Raw genomic sequence first — 21,421 nt, forward strand, 5'->3', positions numbered from 1 at the left:
TGAACTCAACTGCAGCATAAACTCAGGTAGCAATAGCATTCACAAAAGCTTCTGTGTAGTAAAACACCTGTTGCAGTATAGAGCCTTCAAAAGTTTGAAATCAGTGCCATTGTCGACAGAAATCCAAATGGGTCTCCTGCTGCATGGCCTTGTTGCCAAGAAGCATGACATACTGTAGTATGCCTATTCAGTATGGGAGCCTCCAGAATGGACATGGCACTTGCCTCAAGCATAATGAGTGCTGAATAAAACAAGAAAATGGATAGTGTCTACAAAGGATGCACAGGCAAGCAGCCTAACTACAGCAATATCTGCAGAAATAGGTGTGGCATCTCTTTGCTGGTGCAAGTGAGCTATCTGTCGAGTCATATTATTAATGAAGCATAACATATAATAAAACAGAGGCCCGAGCTAAAGTTAACTGGCACCACATATAATTGGGGCAGCTGGCACTGTCACCCTGAGACAACCAAAACTAGAATGCCAGAGAGAACCATTTATGGTGTTTACACAATATAATGTATGTCCTCAGTAATGTGGTATTTAGCCTCGTCTGAGTTTGACTGGAAGACAACAAAGATCTTGCCATTATGAAGTAAACTAGCCAAAGGGCAAATAGAAAACATCAATAACAATGCATGAGTGCCTTCGAGCGTTTATGATATTTGACTAACAACCCATCACCTTATTTTTTGTCTTACATGGGTTCGTCAATTGTCTGATTACCTCTGAGTACCAAAGTCCTTTCTTTTTCCGATGAAAAAGAATAAGTTTTCTAACACCAAGAAATACGGCGCGACAGCGCGTGGTCTACTTCGGGCACACTGCCTAGACCAGTGGTGTAGATCCTGGGATGGGACGAGGTGTCCTGACCCCACCCTTCGCTTAGGGTGGTGGGTGCAATGCGCGTGAGCGTCCCCCCTTGAGATTCACCCAGAGACTACTCGCTCGGCATCGAATGATACCAGCAGCACATGCAATACAGGGAAGCCACGGGAGCGAGGAGGCCTCAGCAGAATCAGATGTTCAGAAAACAGTGCTGTCATAATCACAATCTGATGACAATCAAAGGACATGTCATGGCTTAGTGTGACTGTATTAAATTTGACTTCAAGCCTCTGCTTTTCTGGCGTCAAGTCAATCTCTGATTGAGACAGAGACGTTAAAGGGTAACACTTGCCATTGGGCCAATTGGTCTTCGATGATCTTTGATGAATCAGTGCAAAACTACAACGGACAAGTAGGACGACATTGATGGAAGCATTCAACTAACAATGTTTATTCCAGAAGAAATGGAGACAAGATATTTATAGTTTCCAGTCTAGACCTGAGACATAGAAAGCTAGGCAAGAGCCATTTTGATACGAAAAACATCACAGAAGGCAGCAAAAAGACAAAAAAAAGTGACAAATAGGAGAAATTTGTGTGCGGCGATAAAACAGAGAGAGGCACAAGCCAGCAAATCTCTTTTCTAATGATTCATCAAGGCAAAAAAACAAAGGTTGTGAAGAAGAACAGCCAATAAGAAACACAGCTAAACCCATGGTGACATAAATGAAAGATCATGATCTTCGTTCCGTTTTGCCTAGAATAAAGCTTTTATTTTAGCACTCCTGTCCAGGTCATCTTTCTTCTACTTGTCCGTTGTCTTTCTGAGCTGGTTCTTCAGGGATCACAGTTAAAGGGTATATAGTCCTGCGCATTTGAGGGTCGGCACCACACAAACCCTTGAAGATTTCTTCGAAATCCCTCTCTTGTTCAGACCTAGGGTACGTTTTAACAGCGCCCGAGCCAGGCGCTGACAGATGCGACTCTCATCTTGGCTGCATGCATAAAACTACTTCATCCCAGCTGGCCATCTTTGTTTAAAAAAAGAAAATAAGTAAAGCACATTGAATGTCTACCGCCGTCACTTTCAGTTTCTTAAACTGCTGGTCTGGTTATAAAATTGCAAATGTCTCTTCATGGATGGATGGATGGAAGGTAGGAGCATCCCCCTTTTTAATGGGGTGAAGCCGTTGCCACCATGCTCAACTTTTTTTTCCTTTATTTTTGTTTAACTGTGCAGTAAGTTATTAATATTCGCCATTTTCTTTAAATACGTCTTCCTAAACTTTTAACCTTATGTCACCTCTCTGCTTTTGGGCCACCAATCTTCCAATCCCTTTTTGCTAATTTTCTGCTGCAGATTTATTTCCATGACTATTTTTATCTCAAACCCTAGGGCGTCAGGAAGAGTGACTATACCTGGGTTGACATCGAGACAGATACCATCTCGGGCCCACGCCTCCCATGAGCCAAAAATAAAATAACAACAGAGGCTATGAATATAGATTGAGAAAGCGATGCTGCATGGTTAAACGCTGTAGGCATAGCACAACCGCTGAACTGTTTAACCGGCACAACGCAGGCTTTAGGTTCGAGGAAAGCTACAAAACATAACTTTATACTCGGTGCTAGAGGTCGGCACTGGCAGTATCTAGACAGGGCCCAGCCTTACTCATCGCCTCTTTGGCCCAGACCTGACTGCAGCCTAATTAATTTCTAATGACCGGCCTGGCCCTGCCTGGTGCTCATTCTGTCGGGCCTGCGCAGGTCGATTTTGATGACGAAACTTCGCCCTTGAAAGAAAAAAATAAAAACAACATGCAGTAAACAAGCACCTGATCTGAGTAGATCTGGTAAAAAATTTGCAGCAAGCAAGAAGTGCAACCGCGGGTTCGTACCAGTGACAAGTGCCTACTCAAGCAAGGCACAGCCGAAACAATCGGATTATAAAAACAGCACTGCATGCATTTCTTTTCAGTGACTGGCGAGACAGCACTTTTGGAGAGCAATTTCTAAAGAACAACGGCTTTAGTTAAAGCGTAACCTGTTCCCCGATAAATGCACTGTGATGGTTATAGTGTCCTACCACACTATATGCACACATTCTTGGAGACTTGGGTTTGATTCAGCGGGTGGATCAGGGAATCACCTGATAAATAGGTGCTTTTGCTTCGAGGTGCACACAGCTTTACTTACATGGTGAGGAGACTTCGTACAGCACTGAGAAATATGGAATCATATTGCTTTCAAATAAGGAGACAGCTCCCCTTCGAACAGCGTTGGTAGGTTCATAATGTCCAAAACCTCTCTAGATCCCAAGAGAGCGATTCGAAACACCAAGAATTATGCCCGCAAGGTTGTCCAAAAACAGCGTCTTCAAGTAGTCATCTTTTCGTAGGTTAGGAACGCAGGTGAAGATACCCCCACCCCTCAGAAAGCATCCACCAGGGGGGGGGGGGGGGGGGGTGTTGCATATGGTTCCTATTCCTTAGTGTGCCGAATTGCACATGGAATTCACATCACCTGTCATGTGTAGGCAATTGAAGCCTTGGCCACGGCGCTTTGCCTTGTGCTTGTTATTTCAATTCCATTGTGTTTCAAGCTTTCATGAGTAAAAATTGCGCTCGACATTCACCTCAGCTGTTTAGGTTCCTGCTTGCTGCCTGCGTTGATTCTTTGTTCTCATAGGACGATCAACGTATACTCGTGCTTGATTATGGCCGTTCTTGATCACATGTGTCGTTGAGAGATCACAGTGTTGCAACATCAAGCACTAGGTTCCTTGCAAAGAAACAATGTGTTTGAAGGACACAAAGACAGTTGGCAGGACAAAATGTTCTTTTCGATAAAATATTGGTTGACAAAAGCGTTTGTAAGCTGATGTGTCTCGATGGACTTTTAATAATGCTCCTGCAATTCCTGTAACGCCTGTTAATTTATCATATTAAAATTCGTGTTGATTGCTTCGCTTTCTCTTTTAGAGGTCGTTCGCGATTGTTGAATTTGTTCACTCAGAAGAGGTGGAGGTTGTGCTGACATCGTGGATTGATGGCAATGTCTGCGTATGGCCCGGCGGGAAAGCGGACCGAATTAATAGGCTCATGAAGGCTCCGCAGAGCCGCAAAGAGAATGGCAGCAATATGCGGCCCGCGTCAAAGGCATTTTCTGTAAGTTTTGATACTGTTATATCACCGCTGCGTAAGCAGCTAGGTTTTTGCATGAGAGTTAATGGGTTGATGATGGCATGTTGTAAATTTGACTGACACACAATTAAAAACATAACAAGGGTTTACCGATGTTTCGACTGTGGACCAGTCTTCTTCAGAGGAAGACAGGTGCCCATTCGAAACGTCAGTAAACCCTTGTTATGTTTTTAAGTGCCTGACAGTCTACTTTATAAGGATATATATATATATTTATAATATGCTAAAGATTCATGTTCTTCTGTAATAGCATCATATGAGAATGCCAGGAAAAAGCTCGGAAGAGCAAAGTTTACCTCCGACCTGGCAACCACAGACGATGCACAGAGGCGGGTGGTACTGAAACCGAAACGGTTCTAGTCGGATTCAGAATCTGATGAGTGCAGCCCTCCAAAGAGACGGAGGGCGGCCAAGAGGGTGCATAGGATGGCAGAATACCCAGCAGTTCCGCACGCATTCCCAGCACCATCAACGTCAGGTGCGTATGGCCTATTTCAGTGATGCGTGGGCACGAGAAGTGGGTGAGTCATGGGCCCAAAATAGGCCTGACTTCTTACTTTTAATTTGTTTCAGATGAAGCACTGCACAACAGTGCCAAAGTTACTGCATACAGTGGATCAGGAATTTATTTAATGTGGTACTTGTAAATGTGAACAAATTCTGAAAACACTCATGCTTGTTTATGTTTTCAGATGCTGGTATGTCAGTTCAGTCCGGCATTCACACCCCAGGTGGGTCAAGTTAGTTTAATGTTCTCAGGAAAAATACTGGTTAGCTAATGTGTTCTTTAAATTTTGCAGCATTCCGACCTACTGCAGCATGGCCAACTGCTGCATCATGTCCACCTATGCCCACTGAGGCCTCTAGAAATGTAATCCCTGAAGCAGATGAGCTTTTTGCATGTTTCTGTGATTGCTATGAAGCTTTTACATACTGTTAATTTGTTGCTTACTTGTATTTGTACATTACTGTTTCCATGAAAGTGCTACAGCCTGTGTTCTCTTGTGTCTACTGCTAGAGTTTCAAAGGCAGATGCTGAGGGAGGTGAGATTTACGAGACTGATGGTGGAGCAAGTTCTTGACCTCCTCCAGAATTTGCCAGGACCGAGGGTCCCCGAGACCAGTAGGCAGCCCATTTTGATTGCCAGACCATTTTTCGATATGGGAAGCTTCCTGGACTTCGACAGAAAGGCCAGTGAAGTAAAGGATCAACTGGTAAGAATTCATGATGTGTACAATAAAAATTTTGGTTTGCCTGCTAGAAACTGAATACCTATCATGTTATTCTATAAATTACCTGCAGCCTTTCCTTCAGAGTATCCTGAAAAATGGGCAGAGCATATCAGTGTACAAGAATAACTATGCAGGGCCACAGATTGTCAAATACACAGGTCAGGTGACTTGTTTAAGTGGAGCAAGAATTTGCATAAGCAGCGTTATGGTTACACGTGCTCCCATTCTGCAGTCAAACTAAGCACAAATCTTGCTGAAAATAAGAAGCTGTCATAGGCAGTCAGTGTGCTATCTTTTAGTAGTAACTCTATGTATTTGTGTCTGCATGCGTGCAGTAAAAGGTGTCAAAAAACAACTTCCAAGTAATTTCCTTATAATTATGAGCTACCAAGTATGTACTGTTGCTATCTGCACACCCTCATTGTACAAGGTGGATTGCTATTTGGACTACTTACAGCACATTTGCATGTGCGTTTGGCGGTAAGTCAGTGCGCTTACAAAGAATAGAAGCACACTGTAATAGCAAAATTGGTCCAATCTTTGGAGGAATCTCCCAAGGTTGAGCAGATTTGTAATGAAGGAATAATTACTTCTTAGCATCCACCCAAGTGCAGCCATATGCCTACAATGAAAAGCTGTACAGCTTTCACAAAAACTTCATAGTTGAAGAAAAATTCGTCCTACTCTGGGGTTAGAGCCCGGGACGACTAGCATTTGGCAGGGCAAGAGTGAATTAATGAACAACTCAAAGTGGGAATGATGTTTGTCAAATGTTTAGGGAATCCCTTAAGGAGGAGTAGGTGGTTAAGCAGTGGTCCCAGGTTTGAACCTTTGACCAGGGCGAATTTTCCGTTAACTACAAAGTTTCTGTGGAAGCTGAATAGCTTTCCGTTTTGCAGCCGCACGGCCGCACTTGGGTAAATGCTAATGAGTAGTTACTTTTTGATGACAAAATTCTCTGCATTTCCGTAACATGCATGTAATTGTTCTGTGTGTATGGTCTGTAGTCCTAATATGCTTGTGTTTAAATGACTGTTTACCCCAGCCTAATTTATGTAGCTGTAAAGTTTCAAAGAAACTTTCTATTTTTTGAAGAGGCAAATTTTTGTTATTACAAACATTTTGCTGCATTTTCTTTTTTTCAGCTTCAAGAACTAAAAACTCTTGGTGGCAGTAATGTGGCGGCGACCACAAAATGAATTTTGACATACATTATGGAGGACTCTGTTGCACCGAAGTACAGCTGGGTGGGCAACAAGGGAAAAGAAAAATTGCGAGACTTAAATGTGACAACCATCATAAAAGGTATGTTGGTCATCACAATTCTGTTAGTGGTGCCCAAAATTAGCAATTAAATTTTGATAAGCAAAGTAAGCTTATTCTACAATGATAACATTATTGTCATTTTTGAAATGAAACGGAAGAAATTATTGAATTGTGCACAAGCCATGTGCAAACTCAGTCCATGTGGAAGTTTTCGTTTCCAGTTTTTTAGTGTAGGCAACAAATTTTGTAGCAAGCAAGGTGTGTTCCTTCTTTGATGTAAGTGAATTCACAATTTTGGACATAGCCAGTAATATACTATCAACCAGTTTAAATGGGGAGTACAGCCCAGGGACACAGATGAGAAAGGATTGACACGGACTGGCGCTGCTTTACTCATAGCATTTAGATGGATGGTGGGCTTTAAAAACAAAAGAGGAGGAAACACTGCTCTCCATGCCAGTCCCTTCCAGTCTTGTTTTTCCCCGCGTTGTACTCCACCTGTTTAAAGGCACCAACTAGCCCAACAATCAGCCTTAATACAGTAGCAACCATTCTCTGCTCTTTTTTAGCAGTGTTCTATCATGCTGAATATGTCCTTTCATTCTGCATAGATGCTGTTCGCGTAAACAGAGTCTTCTCGACAACGCAAGACGAAATTGAGGGTGTAGTCAAGAAGTTGCTACAGCATGCACCTTGCAGGCTGAAGCAGCTACAAGAAAGGGCTGCTAAGAAAGCGCAGGCAAGCTGATTCCTTTTTTTTTGCCAGCATGGAAACGTTAGATTGCATGCATTGTGCTATTCACATTATATTAAGGTAGAAGACACTTTTGATTTTTTTAGCAAAAGTGTGTGCACATAACTGTTTGTGATTTGCTCCCTATAGTTTTTACTTGTCTTGATCTTGGTGCATATAATTTTTTCACCTCGTGAGCTAATTTTTTCTAGCACAAACTACCTTAACAGACACATTTTTCTGCACAAAGTGCACTATTCAGTTACATTATTGTTTTATGTTGTGCCCTATTATATTCACAGGCTGCTCGAAACGAAGAGGAGCCCTCGTCAGAGTAGTGCTGGACCGAATGGCAAATAAATTTCTTCTGAGAAAAATAGCGCAAAAAACGAGAACAAAGAAAGGAAACAACACGGCCAGTGCTGGTCCTGTTGTTTTCTTTCTTTGTTCTCGTCTCTTGCGCAATTTTTCCCAGAGGTCATTTATCACCAACTCGTTGAATAAATGACACATCACTGCAGCCCTCCGTGTTCTGTTATATTTGCCACTATATGGCGTTAGATCTAGCACCGAGCCTGCTTCATGCCCGCTGCGCACCTCAAAACAGATTAGATGAATATCTAATGAACATCCTCTGAATGCCTCAGAAATGTCACGTGTGGTCATGATGTGGGCGTTGTGGACATCCACTATGATCAAAATGAACATCATATGGATGTTCAGTGGACATAATGTGAACTTGTTGGAACATCATATGGACATCTAATATCTTACAAAAAATATTATATGGTCATCCTCTGAACATGACTTGGTTGGCTGGGTTGTTTATAAGGCCGCTCCAGCCTGCGGCTGCACGAGGAAAGAAGGAATTGGAAAAAGTGACGGCGCGTGAGTGTGGACGGGCAACTTGTAGGTGATGGCTGGTGCGATGAGATAAGTGTGCTGGGGGAAGAATATAAGGTGGGATGTGCATAGGGCTGTGGAAGAATTTCTGAAATGAAGACTGGCTGGCAATGCGACGGCGGAGCGATAAGGGTGATAATCCGGATGCTGTTTTTCTACGTGCAATTAATGCTCAAGTGGGCGCTTCGGAATTTGTTCCAGAGGCCTTTAACTTTGTCTGGAAGCTAGGGATCACGTCTGCACGTCAGCAAAGCTAGTTCTAGAACGGCCCTTGTCCCGGGTTGGAACCCGACCGCGGCGGCTGCGTTTTTATGGAGGAAAAACGCTAAGGCGCCCGTGTGCTGTGCGATGTCAGTGCACGTTAAAGATCCCCAGCTGATCGAAATTATTCCGGAGCCCTCCACTACGGCACCTCTTCTTCCTTACTCCTTTCACTCCCTCCTTTATCCCTTCCCTTACGGCGTGGTTCAGGTGTCCGATATATGAGACGGATACTGCGCCAATTCCTTTCCCGGCCCAAAAACCAATTATTATTATGAACGGCGCTTGCCCACATGTCTAGCGATAACGTTTTGTTTTTTGTGTGCACGTAGGCATATCAGCCGGGGTGCTTGCACAATGTGCTCAGCAGTGGTCGCACGGCTGTGAATGTTTGGGGAGCCACCTGCAGAGATGGACTGGGCCCACTTGTGCAGCTAATTCCAGCGAAATTTAACGCGGCGTCCTACTGCGATATATCCTTGACAGCTACCTCGTCCCGTTCGCCCTGGACGGGCCCTTTAAGGAAGGCTTTTACTGGCTTCAGCAGGACCACAGCCCCATCCACAAAGCTATATTCGTCCAAGACCTGTTAGAAGAGCGAGGAGTTCGACAGCCGCAATGGGTTAAATAGGGCGCTGACTTCAACATCATAGGAAATGTGTGGGGAGTTCTTAAATCCAACTTGACACACATGAACATGGTTGCAACAAGCAAAGAAGAATTGTGGCTGGCTGTTGCAGCGGAATGGGACCGCATTAAGCAAGACCGCGAGTTTGTGCAATCTCTGTACGATTCTCTGCTCCGGCGCATGGGAGCAGCAGTTTGCGTTAACAGCAGTTTCACGCGCTTCTGAACCGCACTTACTTTCTCACCTTCTATTTTTTGTTGCGAAACTAAATGAAATTCTTCCTACTAAGAAAAATAAGGAATCCCCTTGTTACGTTCGACGTGCTGAGCACGCGTTACTACCCGGCCAATTCGCAATGCGTGCATTTCAATGTATTTTACCTCGTCATCTGTTACACAGAGCACACAGACTAAACCAGCATAGTGTCCTTTTGATTATTTTGTGCGTATTCATTCTTTCATACACGAGGGTATAGACCTCCTTCACCCTGCGACGTCACGAAGATGCGATGGCGCTGATGTTAGCAGCGACTTTCGCATGGTAGGCAAAACAGGTTCCGCTTGCCCGTGCCTACCATAGCTACCGGCGGCTGCTTCAAGCCTGTGCACTGCAGAAGCAGCATGTATTGACCAGCTGCGTCACTGCTGGATCTGCGTAGTAGCATAAAAAAATTTAAATTAGCCGCGATAGGTTTCTCGCACATAAATGCCGCATTCGGAAACTGGCTAACAGGCATTGAGCCACGATAGTAAAGCGCGAAGTCTGGGAGTCGATAGGCACTGCCACACAATGTACTTAGTAGCATGCAAGTTACTGCGCTCATTCACCTGAACATCAGCATAGTACGCTTATAACTGCGCAAGGAAAAAAAGCGCATATATAGCTGCACACGTACTTATCACCCTGAGCCGGAGTGTACGGGTCGCCGGCAGGTTCACTCGCCCCCAAGGAATGCGTTCTTTTGTTAACAGCCCAGCATGCTTTAATGGCGCGTTTTATGGCATTTAATATTTACTTGAAACTGTTTCTTGATATGACGACGTATTTATTTGATTCGAGTACAAAGAAGTCTGGTAAGTTGTGTCAATCATGCGCGGTCGCGTTGGTATGCTTAGAATAGCGTACCCTAAGTGTGTTAAACGCCATATGGATTTTCATTGCATCATGCATGTGTCATGTTTTATGAGGTAGTACATGATCGCGAAGCTTGTTTGGAAAGCAGCAGCAGCTGGTGTGCTACTAACAGGCACGTGGCGAGATTGAGAGGGGACGCGGCAATGAAAAGTGTTTTCGTTATTTATATGCATGCGATATCTAAATAAACTTGGTGCAAATATGAAATTCCTATGCTAGATTCAGTAATTCCTAGTGGCCTAATGGTTTGAGCATCCGCCTCGCATGCGGGAGGTGCGGGGTTCGAGCCGCAGTGCCGCCGGGTACCCACCGGTGATATAATGGGTACAAGCTTTCCCCTGCCTGGAGCTCGGCTTCTTTGGGGTGAAATGCTTGGGAAATGGGTCTTCGACCCCACCTTGTGAAAAAGGGCCACAAATGGGCTTCTACTGCACGAGGCGGATTTAACGTTGTTGACGGCGGAACTTATTTATTTATATTTATAGCTATACCTCCCAGTCAAAAAAACCCATTCGGTCCAATTGAAGTTTCCATTGGGACCCATTGGACCCAAATGGTCAGCCAATTGGACCCATTGGGAGCCAACTGGTCAGCCAGTTGGACTGATGAATCCAACTGGACAGCCCTATTGGTTTCTCTAGTTCCGATTGGACCATCCACTTGATTTTGTACCTTCAGTTGGGTCCAACTGAACTTTCCAATTGGACTTATATTCCAAGTGGTCATCTCAATTGTTTTTCCTTGTTCCAACTGGACTACCCAATTGGTTCCCTGCTCCCAAATGGACTGGTCGAACAGATGTCACGTTGTGATGACGGCAGTCCAGCGGTCAGAAAGATAGCGAAAATACCTTCCGAACGAAACTCTTTCGGCTGACTTGCGCCCACAATGAACTGATCGAATGACTTGGCGGTGACGAAAGCAACAAGTATGCTCGGCGGTCGCCGAACAGAGTGCCCACTGTTCTCGGCCGTGTCCAATTTAAAGCTGATAGCGAACTTCTGAGATACGGCGTGCAAAGTTACCATAAGTCTGGAACAACGCAGAAAAGGCTCCGCCTCGGTGCGATGAACTGAGATAAATTTGTGTGCCAGCAGCTTTCACGAAAGAACAAACATACAGTACAAAGAGATTTGCGGCAATATTGAGTTTACATTGTGAATGAACTCGGCACTGGCCAGACAAGCATTTTCACCAGTTCTTACAAATATACAAACAGTCAATATTTCAGAAACTGGCAGCTCCGTCGTAGCCTCACTCCATAGATCGCCATATTGCAGTTCAAGTTGATCCAGTCAGCCGGTGAACGATGTTATCCACATCTTCACATAATGCAGAGTACTGCACAAAATAGTCAAATATTACCAATTTATAAACAAAATCGCAATACTTAATTTTAAAAATGTATTAAAAAATTTTCTTGCTGTAATCACTTTCAAAAGTTTTACTCTCAGAGAATAAAATGATTCCTCAGTTTCGTATCACCACAACTGTGTTTTTGTCATGGCGCGCGCTGTCAGCGTGGTTCTTGCGCTGCAGTACAGTGCTCTAGGTGTAGTACTAGGATACCTGTGTGCGCGATGTCTTCGAGTGCGCCTGATTTTGCGTACGTCAGGTATAAAGACAATATAAGCTATGCGGTGGTGCCCGTCACGGATGTGAAGGACTTTGCACCTGAAAATGCCCAAGACTCGATTTGCGAATCTATCATCAGGTGAAGTCGGCCGGTGTTGGCGTGCCGAAACCCCTCTCGCAACGGCGCCTCTGCTCCTCCTGTACCCTCCTCGCCATCTTTTTTCTCCTTTCCCTCTGCTTTCTCTTTTCCTCCGCCTTCTCGCCTAGTTGTTCTCTTTCACAGCCGTTGCGCTCTTCGCTCCATTCCTTTTTTTTTTTTAACCTCCCGCCTCGCCATTGAGCTTACAGCGGTATCTCCGCGTGCACGGGGCGGCCATTTTGCCGTGCAACGGCTCGGGCATAGAAAACGTGGTCAGCGTCTTGTGTGCGCTTATTTTGGAGCATTTCTGCAGCCGCAGAGCCCCATTCATTAACCGCTGCAGAGAAAGCGATTCGGGGACGCCTTCATTTTCGCCTTCGGTACGCGTTCGAATCGAAATTTCCCATTTCCTTTCTTCTTTCACTCCCTCCTTTATCCCTTCCCTTACGGCGCGGTTCAGCTGTCCAACGATATATGAGACAGATGCTGCGCCATTTCCTTTCCCCAAAAACCAATTTAAAAAATTAAAAAGTTGCATGCTTTCGCATTGCAGCACATAAGCAGACTAGTGCCCTCAGAACTTTTATATATTTTAATTTTCCGGTTTCTCATGTTGCCAAGCGGTTAAAGTGAAGCTCTTGTCGTGCAAATGGGGGAGCCTAACACTCAAAGGCGCCAAGGGAAGACGCGAGATGGCGGCCGCCAGCTCAAAAGCTTGCCGTACCACACACAATATGACGAGCATTTCCCTCTGACCCTGACGAGCAGGTTTCTTTATAATGCATCCCTTATGCGATACCACACTGGTCAAATCTAATAAACTGTATAAAAAGCTCTGGCCGCTGCATTTTGCGCATTTGATTTACTTACCGCCATTAGGATCTATGGAAAAGCCATCACTCATCCAAAATTATCCCCCTTCTCCGCGCCACCCTGCGACGCAAATCCTGGCGAAGTCCCTAATACTCGCCCCATTTTCTCACCATGAATTCCTGGCTTTCTGCTGATGCGTATTATCGAGCTTGATTTCTGGAAATGTCCCAGCGTAACACTAACGCATTTGCAAAGACCACTCACTAGGCTGCCATTTCTAAGCACTCAGTATGCGTACGTGTGTAGCCACGCAGTCAAGGACAAACATGTGGTGAACTCAGTTTATTGCAGAACTTCTGAACATGGCAGGCTCACAGACGGTAGAAATTTTTGCCTTTCTTCACACGGCTGCTGCGCCGGAATGGCCCCGCAGATGAAGCAACAGAGACGGGCTGTTTGGCCTCTCCCACTTCAAGCTGGTTGTGCTCTGCACATTGCTCAACAGCAACGACTTCTGGATCCTTCTCGATCAGGCTCACAGGTGGGCCCGGAATATCGGGTGCCGGCGTAGAGTCGACGGCAGTCAACTCCTCCGGTGGCGACTCTGATGGCGCCGCAGGCAGCGCTGCCGGCCGTTCCATTGCATCACCGGTATCACTCATCGCAGAACGACTGAAAAAAGAGCGTCTATTTCAAAAGAAAATACAGGCCACAGGCACTGCTTCCAAGCTTACTGCATGCACGAACATATACGTTCCGCGAGAACCAGAGCGAAATACGCGCCAAAAAGCATCCAAGTATTAGCCCTAACCGTTGTTTGTTATCGAAAAGCGGCAGATCGACACAACCGACAATTCGCCGACGTCAAATGCACTGCTTCCAATCTTACTGCATGCACAAACATACGTACGTTCCGCGAGAACCAGACCGAAATACGTACCAAAAAGCACCCAAGTAGTAGCCCTAACCGTTTTTTTTTTCTCCAAGACAAACGGAATCGACCGAACCGACAATTCGCCGACGTCAAATGCCGACACCTACCACACTGGCTGCTAGATAATACAAGTAGCAAAACTTTGATCATGATTGGTTCATATTCAAACCCAACGTCTTTTTTTTTTATATAATCCGACACCCTCATTGGTCCAGACATGAAGGCAGACTGTCACGCCACTAGTGGACTTCAGCGCTGTTCGAAATGCGACAGTAATAAGTAAAGAGCGCTATAATAGCTGATAACCAAGCCCAAGGATGGCGCTGCGGTCATTAAATCACCTGGATTTTTGATTCGCAATTTTGTAACAAATACGAAAGAGCATTGATACGAGCACCTTCCTTTTATTTCTCTTTCGGCGTCATATAAACTAAAAACAAGTTTATAATTTATTATTTGCAAGCTCAATTGATTTTTCAGTTCGTGCAGTTCTCCATGGAGCCACCGCGGCGGGTGGCAATATTGAAAGCCATGTTGATTGAAGGAAAATATGGAGAGCGTGTTAGTTTCGCTTCTTTAATGTGTCTCGAAACCATGAAAATACAGGGTTTATTGCATTTTATTTGCGTTGAATGCCCCCGCCGCAACTCGAATCGAAGCCGCAAGCTTGTGGTCTGGAGCAAAACTCATAGTAATTCTGACATCATGAACGCGGTTCAGATAAACGACAGATTTGGAGTCAGTGCGAAAGCACGAATTTTTGTTTCGTGGAAGACGATCAGCGGGCAGTGCCGCGGGACTGAACGCTCGCGCTAACCCGGCTAAGCCAGCTGAGCACACGCAAGTGACCATTTTTATCTGGTCACAACCAACGGATGAGTGCCATGTAGAAGAAGAGCGAGCAGTGCCGCGGGACAGAACGCGAGCGCTAGACGAACAGACAACGCGACAACGGGCGGGTTTTCTCGGGGTTGGTACCCATCGGATTAGTTCTTACGCACTACAATAACCACGCTTATTCGCGATTAACCACGGTTACTTCTAACCGCTGTGCCGGTGTTCCACGCGTTAAACCACGGAGGTAGGAAGACGAAAAACAAGAGGGCACCAGCCATTGCAGGTGTGTTAGAAAACGGCGTCTGCATCTCACATTGCGCTTGATTGATTGGTTATCTGGAAATGGTGGTGGTGGCATCTTTGAGATATTTTTGGGAGGGGATGTTTGAGAGGGTTATGTTGCCCAAAATCGTGCGTGGGAACACACTTGGCATCCAGCAGAAGGGGATAGGGGACATAGGAATTAAGGTAGGCGGGAGTTGATGGTCGCCGTCGTCGCTGCGCTTTCGTAATCCTGGACATGTGGAGGCCAGCTGGCTCTCCGCGATCTGAAAGGCGCGGTAACTATCACTTCTTGGTGGACACCTACACCGCGCTGTGAGGAAAGGAGGAAGGTGCGAAGTGAAAGAATTAAGAACGAGAGAAATAAGTGCCGTAGTGGAGAGGGCTCCGGAAAAATTTCGACCACCTGGGGATCTTGTGCACTGACATCGCCCAGCACACGGGCGTCTTTTGCGCTTCGCCTCCATCAAAACGCGGCCGCAGCAGTCGGGTTCGAACACGGTTACTCCGGCTCAGTAGTCGAGCGCACCCATGAAACGCAAATTTTGCTGAAACGTTATATGAATGCCCACAAATGTCACAGTGAAACGCTGCCTGATTACAGTATAATGTTACAACCAAATGTTAGACACCACTAGGGTAACATTGATATGACAATATGACGATGTACGTTGCATTGACGAGAAGTGCACAATGTAATGTTGCCACTTAATTTGTGTCAGCAGTTAATCAAAACACATGCTAAGTGAACAAAAAAAATGGTGACCCACTACAGAGGTGAAGCGCAAATTAATTCAAATCAACTGATTGGAAGGTGCTGACTTTTTGACAGTGCATTAATGGATGTAGTTAACACAGCAAGAATTACCACAGCAACCGAGTCTAATGATCAATCATGCACAAAACACTACGCCAAAGAAACAGTGCTACCTAGAAAACGCACTGCGCACATATGCACATGCCAGTAATTTTCAGCAAGCTTATATATCCCCCATACGAGGCCCTTGTTTTAGAGTTATAGTGACACTGTCCAGTCAAGCAGTTATTTTGTACCTTTTTGAACTTGTGGCAAAAATTGGAAATACCGCTGAGCATGGTCATGTTGCTAATACCTTTTATACATTAGAAAATCCATTTTAGTCCCTGCTGCCATGTTTGTGCGAACATTATCCGATTGCATTCGGTGAAAACACAGATGTTAATTCTCAAAAAGGCACCTTTCTGAGCCCTATTCATATGTTGCTTTAGTATCCTCCAGTTATATTGCATTCACTATGTTCATGACAAGCATTAGAATTGAATAAGCTACATTACCAGTGAATTATTTGCCTTGTCAGTGTTATGTCCCCTAGTTCTGTTCACAAATTTTATCTAAACATAGGCTCAGAAAGGTTGGCGAGATGTTTGTACCCTATGTATGCCTTTAAATGTTATTTTGGGTGTAATTTTGAAATGTATGATGACATACCTCAGGCCACGTTACATTTAACATCATATTTTGTTGCTCAGCATTGCATGGAAGTTGGTATTTATAGACAATGTTGAGGCAACATCCTGCGTTACTTGGGCAATTGCGCTTCATGCTCAGCCTACCGAGCCGCCTTTGGTGTTTGTCAACGGCCTATTAGCCTGAGTTTCGCTGTGCAATTTCTGTCGCCTTGGACGCTCATTTCAGGATGTTTCCTTCTCATACACAATATGTAATTTTTTTAGAAGAATATTTGTTTATTCGCCGAAAAAGTGAACCTCGGGGTTCTATTCTGGTGCTTAGACAGGTACCGTGAGTTCAAAGCCTGGTTTTCAGAAAGTGGCCATGCTTTATTTTTTTACACAACAGACAAAGGTAACCTGCTGCTTTCACCTGTTCGCACGATGATCAACACAGTCGCCTTGTGAGCAGCTAGCACCGGGAAATATGCCGATGTCAGTAGGTGTTGAAAAATAAAAAGGTCGGTGAAACGTGCACCGAGCCTGCTTACAATCGCGCTTTGAGGTACGTGGCGGTGGTGAGAGAGAGATGTGGGCTGCATGCACTAGCGCTGACAACATTGTGGCAGACACGCAGCACTGCAGCAGTAGGCCGCAGCATTCACCGGGTGACCAACCTATGGCAATTAACCTTTAATTTAACTGCCACCTGCCAGGGTGGCAGGGTTGCCTATAGAATGTGCGGAACGCACTCAAACGTTACAGATGCCAAGCTGCTTGCCCAATACACCACGCCTTTCACTCTGTAATTAGGTTCAGCAATAGTTAAACCGCAGCAAATTTTTTGTCTCAGATATGTACACAAAATAAAGGGAATATAAAATGACAGGCGAGTCTGGAGACACAGCATTGCCTTAAAATCCTGTACTTCATGCAAATAAAAATGGCAGCTGGTTGTTGGTTTAGATATAATGCATTGGCTTTAAGATATTATGCTTCACACTATTCTTCTGCACCACAATTCGCGTGCTAACAACCTCTGACATGGAAAGCTCTTCAATGCTTTTTCTGCCCTTTGGATTACACTTTGCACAAAATCTTACCGTCGTGTACCAGGAGCCCACCCTTCCGGCTGCAGAAAGCGCAGTCTTGGCTTCAGTGTAAAGCACCAATCATTTGTCGCACACGATTTGATCGTTTTTTGTGCAAATTGGGAAAGCCCCAAATTCCAGGTGACTAGGAAGCAAATCCCTCTCTCCTTTACTCTCTCTCTACTATAACTAATACTATCACTACTACTACTACTACCATCACTAACACCAACACTTTTACTACTACTAAGACTAGCAGGAATTCAGGGTGCTAGAATGAGAGTCCACTCACATGCTATGGCTGAAATTTGTAGCAATAATGCATGCCATGGTTAGGCCATGGCTCAAATTTAAGAAAGAACACATGGCATCTCAATTGTTGAATAGCTGCTAGAAAAACATGCCTGTTTGTAGGCCCACTTATAATTTTCCGCTTCTGTGTTTCATTATATGTACAAGCACCCCTAAGATATGCTGAGGTGACTGGCAAAATCAGGTGTTCCTTCTCATTGCTTACATTTTTACATGAATAATCCACTGCGACAACACCAGCTGTCTCTTCTGCCTTTTCATGCAGAATATGTAGTGAGAAGGGGGAATGAGACAATTACCTAAGCATAGAATTTTTCAATTCATGCCATGCATCTTATAACTAGCACAGTTGGTTCTGATATTTAAGATCTAATTACAGCTGATGAGAATAATTAATGTTTGAAGTTGTCTCAAAATGGGGAGTTTTCCTGCTTTTTATCACATTTCAATTATAGTCACCAAACCTGTTTGATGTAGTTGCACATAATAATCGTGTTAATGTTTACTAAATCGTGTTCAACTTTTACTGATAGGTTTCACTTGTCTTATTATAATAAACACAGTTTAATTTTTAAGCTAGCTGGCATGAGGTTTAATATGTGCCATCATCATCTACAAAGCATAAAGTAGCGGTTATAAATGTTGCACTTATTAACGAGAGACAGAGATTATTAGTAAGGGTCTTCTATGTCCAGGCTCACAGGATTGAGTAGAGGGCTGTCTCTCCTTGCCTAGACAGCTAATGCTGCATTTTAACACTAGAGTTGGCTAACTGCTAATCTCCTATACTGATATATGTCAGAAGAACTGTAAGAAGATATAAAAAGTGCCCTACCCATACCACCTGTTGGCACAACAGGCTTCCCACACACTCACCACGGGATGAGGAGACACAAACAAGGGACATGCAAAAAAAATGCAAAGACTAATTTTTCCTCACATGTGATGCGAAGTGTTACGTAATGAGTCAGTGAACAAGCAAGTGCAGGTATATGTATGGTTAATTACTTGGTAAGCACACACTGGGTTAGTGGAGGCTATAGCCATCCTTATGGTGGTGATGCCTTGCATTTTCTTTGCAGTATAGGAGGGTTTTCTTATTTCTCAGAGGTGTCTCACTCTGAAGCATCACATGTGAGGAAAAATTTGTCTGCATTTTTTTTGTTCTTCAAAGGCTGGAAAGCATAATGAAAGATGTGATGAAATATGTAGTTCATCAATCTCACTTGATCGGTTTGCACTTTGTGAGTGCCAACAAATATGTTTTAGGCCAGTCGTTACACATTCACAAAACAGTTTTTGCATAAGCTAGTGCCAGGCAAAGTTTAAAAACACACTCAGGTGCTATGTGCATTCTATTTCCTCATCATGTTATGTGGAGTAAGTACCTTCACCATCGCTATTAGGTGGGCATGTTGCTAAGGCAGTGAGACATGTATAGGACATTTTTATAACATCAATAAGAGACAATGCTAATTTTTAAACTGCTGTTACTTTGCCGAGATTTCTCCAATGCGATCACCACCTAGACTCAGCTAATGACAAAAGGAATTGCAGTGACATGACAAGATATTTTGGATATTGTATTACTCTTCTTTGAGGGCTATGACCTAACTTAACCTTCTCCTGACGAGTATTGAAGATAACATGTATAAGAGCCTAACACAAAACCAACTACATATGGTTTCTGGTGAAGTTTAGACTCATAGAATTTCAGCCACTACACTCTTTGAAGCAGGTAGTAAAACTACCCAATAGGCAGGACAGAATGGTGGGATACGAGTGCAAGTTGAAAGGCAGTGTTCAAATTGCCATTGCATGCAGCTGATCTCAGCAGGCTCGTGTCGTCAATACGCATGTGTGCCCTCAAAAAGTTTGCTGCTGAAATTTCCTTGCACAGAAATGTGGCCACTCTACTGCTCTAGGCTGCATACAGAAATGATGCAGAAACATGGGACTGCTGTAGTGCTTACCAGTGAAGCTTAATGGCATCAAAGAATGGAAATTGCATATGAGATTCTGGCAAAATTCCTTGTGGTCTGGTGTTGCCAAAAACTGAATTTAAAACTGCATCTCATTGTGAACTCAACTGCAGCATAAACTCAGGTAGCAATAGCATTCACAAAAGCTTCTGTGTAGTAATAACACCTGTTGCAGTATAGAGCCTTCAAAAGTTTGAAATCAGTGCCACTGTCCACAGAAATCCAAATGGGTCTCCTGCTGCATGGCCTTGTTGCTAAGAATCATGACATAATGTAGTATGCCTATTCAGTATGGGAGCCTCTAGAATGGACATGGCACTTGCCTCAAGCATAGTGAGTGCTGAATAAAACAAGAAAATGAATAGTGTCTACAAAGGATGCACAGGCAAGCAGCTTAACTACAGCAATATCTGCAGAAATAGGAGTGGCATCTCTTTACTGGTGCAAGTGAGCTATGTGTGGAGTCATATTATTAATGAAGCATAACATATAATAAAACAGAGGCCCGAGCTAAAGTTAACTGGCACCACATATAATTGGGGCAGCTGGCACTGTCACCCAGAGACAACCAAAACTAGAATGCCAGAGAGAAGCATTCATGGTGCTTACACAATATAATGTATGTCCTCAGTAATGTGGTATTTAGCCTCGTCTGAGTTTGACTGGAAGACAACAAAGATCTTGCCATTATGAAGTAAACTAGCCAAAGGGCAAATAGAAAACATCAATAACAATGCATGAGTGCCTTCGTGCGTTTATGATATTTGACTAACAACCAATCACCTTATTTTTTGTCTTACATGGGTTCGTCAATTGTCTGATTACCTCTGAGTACCAAAGTCCTTTCTTTTTCCGATGAAAAAGAATAAGTTTTCTAACACCAAGAAATACGGCGCGACAGCGCGTGGTCTACTTCGGGCGCACTGCCTAGACCAGTGGTGTAGATCCTGGGATGGGACGAGGTGTCCTGACCCCACCCTTCGCTTAGGGTGGTGGGTGCAATGTGCGTGAGCGTCCCCCCTTGAGATTCACCCAGAGACTACTCGCTCGGCATCGAATGATACCAGCAGCACATGCAATACAGGGAAGCCACGGGAGCGAGGAGGCCTCAGCAGAATCAGATGTTCAGAAAACAGTGCTGTCATAATCACAATCTGATGACAATCAAAGGACATGTCATGGCTTAGTGTGACTGTATTAAATTTGACTTCAAGCCTCTGCTTTTCTGGCGTCAAGTCAATCTCTGATTGAGACAGAGACGTTAAAGGGTAACACTTGCCATTGGGCCAATTGGTCTTCGATGATCTTTGATGAATCAGTGCAAAACTACAACGGACAAGTAGGACGACATTGATGGAAGCATTCAACTAACAATGTTTATTCCAGAAGAAATGGAGACAAGATATTTATAGTTTCCAGTCTAGACCTGAGACATAGAAAGCTAGGCAAGAGCCATTTTGATACGAAAAACATCACAGAAGGCAGCAAAAAGACAAAAAAAAGTGACAAATAGGAGAAATTTGTGTGCGGCGATAAAACAGAGAGAGGCACAAGCCAGCAAATCTCTTTTCTAATGATTCATCAAGGCAAAAAAACAAAGGTTGTGAAGAAGAACAGCCAATAAGAAACACAGCTAAACCCATGGTGACATAAATGAAAGATCATGATCTTCGTCCCGTTTTGCCTAGAATAAAGCTTTTATTTTAGCACTCCTGTCCAGGTCATCTTTCTTCTACTTGTCCGTTGTCTTTCTGAGCTGGTTCTTCAGGGATCAAAGTTAAAGGGTATATAGTCCTGCGCATTTGAGGGTCGGCACCACACAAACCCTTGAAGATTTCT

General features: G+C 44.1%; 1 long non-coding RNA gene across 1 annotated transcript; it reads right to left on the bottom strand.

Moving 5' to 3' along the window:
• Window positions 1–13,052: 13,052 nt before the first annotated feature.
• LOC144114700 (uncharacterized) lies at window positions 13,053–13,480 on the bottom strand. The gene is made up of 2 exons (XR_013311086.1): window positions 13,470–13,480; window positions 13,053–13,388 (listed from the first exon to the last, which is right to left on the bottom strand). It is a non-coding gene; the product is annotated as an uncharacterized LOC144114700 (long non-coding RNA).
• Between the last annotated feature and the right edge of the window lie 7,941 nt (window positions 13,481–21,421).

Source organism: Amblyomma americanum, chromosome 1, assembly GCF_052857255.1.
Source record: "Amblyomma americanum isolate KBUSLIRL-KWMA chromosome 1, ASM5285725v1, whole genome shotgun sequence".
NCBI classification, from domain to species: domain Eukaryota; kingdom Metazoa; phylum Arthropoda; class Arachnida; order Ixodida; family Ixodidae; genus Amblyomma; species Amblyomma americanum.